This window comes from Otolemur garnettii, unplaced genomic scaffold (assembly GCF_000181295.1).
Source record: "Otolemur garnettii isolate 467f Iridium unplaced genomic scaffold, OtoGar3 scaffold00012, whole genome shotgun sequence".
Classification (NCBI taxonomy): Eukaryota; Metazoa; Chordata; class Mammalia; order Primates; family Galagidae; genus Otolemur; species Otolemur garnettii.
Window position 1 is genome coordinate 23,301,244 of NW_003852407.1, and position 2,463 is coordinate 23,303,706.

At 33.5% G+C, this 2,463-nt stretch overlaps 1 non-coding gene across 1 annotated transcript; it reads left to right on the forward strand.

Moving 5' to 3' along the window:
• Positions 1 to 297: 297 nt before the first annotated feature.
• Positions 298 to 461, forward strand: LOC111723528. The gene has a single exon (XR_002772054.1). It is a non-coding gene; the product is annotated as a U1 spliceosomal RNA (small nuclear RNA).
• The last annotated feature ends 2,002 nt before the right edge of the window (positions 462 to 2,463 follow it).

A 2,463-nucleotide genomic window follows, 5' to 3' on the forward strand; every position in this document is an offset into this window, starting at 1 on the left:
GGGAGAAGGTCAAGGAATTTTAATGTTTTAAAATTCAAACCAGAGTCATCAATATTAAAAATGTTGCCTAAAAGTTACAAAATATTATAAAGTGTAATGTACAATAGAATTTTCTCTGTGGTACGACTTCCACTTGTCTTAATTTGTTCCCGTTTATCTAAAGTTACCCATATTTTGACAACTTGATCTCTAATTATTATCCCTGATGTGGGGATCATTGTTTTTCCCTGAAGGGTCCTTTTCTCACATCTTTGCATAGCCCTTTTCAATCTCACGATTAACAAATTGGCATTTATTATACTTACCTGGCAGGGGAGATACCATGATCACGAAGGTGGTTTTCCCAGGGCGAGGCTTATCCATTGCACTCCGGATGTGCTGACCCCTGCGATTTCCCCAAATGTGGGAAACTCGACTGCATAATTTGTGGTAGTGGGGGACTGCGTTTGCGCTCTCCCCTGAGAAAAAAAAAAAAAAAAAAACAACAAATTGGCATTTATTTCCTTTGAATGTGTTGCTTGTGTTTCATTTATTTAAAGAACTGTAAAAGATTGGTTATTTTATGCAGAAACTTATATTTTCCATGAGGTATCACTATAAGAAAAGTTCTCTATTTTGAATCTCAGAAAGTTTTATTTATGCTTGTCACGTTTTCTTCGGGTTGTTTGCTATTTTTTATATGATTGTTAGGGTTCTAGAGTTTGAAGTCTTTCTGAACACGGATCAGAGTGTTAGCCATTATTTTGAGAATGTTACATTTTGCAGCACTATTACTCTCCTCAGAGAAATAACTCGCATTAGATTTTATTCTGAATGTTAAATTATGAATAGCTTCTGAGGGCTCACACTTCTTCCTTTTCTCATTATCTTTGACATGAGTCCCTGATAACTGAATAAACGTAGTTTGAGATCCTAATAGAAACTGTAGGTTCCACAATCCCCTAATTGCCTATGAGAATCAGACCAGTGCTGAAAACTGACGAGTTTTTCAAAACTAATTTGGTAGCGTCCTGACCCGTTCTGAACATGTTCTGAATAATATGGTAAAACGGAACCTGAAATGACATGTGGCTGTTTGTAATCTTCTTTTTCATCCTGCTGCGTGTAAATATTTATATGGTTCACTGAAGAAATATTAAGATGTTTGCATATGGGGTGTTGTCCCAGATGCTACTGGGAGCTATCTACACATATAATATAAATATATATATTTTTATAAAATATACATCTCTGCACTTTCTAAAATGTGATGAATTCAAAATTCCCAAACACATCTGGTCCCAAGTATCAAACCAGAATTCTCGAAAAAGTAAAAAATGTGACTTTCATACAAATGTAAATTGAACATATGTCAAAGATTTTCTTTAACTCATTAATTTGTGAGGAAACCAGTAAGATGGCAAGACTGGTTCAAAGGAAAATTTAGGAAATTAAAATTTACATAGCCAGGTAGTCAAAAGAATGCTAAAAATAAATTTGTGTGAATAGATTAAAAAAATGGCTAATGACATTCAAAGTAAAAAACAAACAAACAAACAAAAACTAGGTTATCTTTTGTACTCAACAGGAATCTACAAATTTCATGTAATTTCAGAGGTTTTGGACTTTAATTAAAATATTAAAAGTCAAAGTCAAAATATAGGTGTATTCTCCTAGATATTTACATAACCTCTTGTTAATGACAGTGAAGGACATGCAGGTATTTTTAAGCTTTATTGCTAAGTTTTGAATTCTTCTCTCAATCACTCCCTTACTCATGAATAACTTCCTAAGTTTATTCTTGATCATCAAGGCAACCCTCATTTAATTTTGGTCTGATTATTTACAAAGGTAGAGCAAGAAGTATAAAATCACACTTTTAAGACTTTTCAAGCATACGTTATTTTGCAAACTACAATAAGAAAATTATTTTTCATTTGAAAATTCTCTAAAGAAATTTGGGCTTGGACTTTTAATAGCCTCTATTATTTGCTCTTCTAGCCTAAGTCTAGGAAACAGAGACCAAGAAACTTTCTCCACAAAATTTCATTGCACCTCTTATAAGTCAGGGTGAAATCCTGTCTCATAATTATTCCCAATATTTTATAATATTCTGCCTAGTCATGGATAATCTTCCTTGTTTCTGTAAGTGTGGGACATTCTAAGCAACAGAACAGGGTTCAGGCCAGTTTTTCTAGGTAGGTCTTGTGGGTGTTGGTGCTTCACATCATATATAGTCTTTATTCTTTAATGATAAGCTTGTTAAACCATATCAAATAAGAACCATTTTCAAACAGGACACTCCAGATATGGCCATGATTGCACAACTAATGTGTGTAATTTTACTCTAGTATAAAGGGAGACAGATTCTCATTGGAAATAACCATATAGTCATTAAAAGCAAAGCGATTCTGTAAAAGTATTTAAATTCTGAGGGGTTGAGGCAAATCAGATACCATTTAGGAACTGTTTCCTATCAATTGG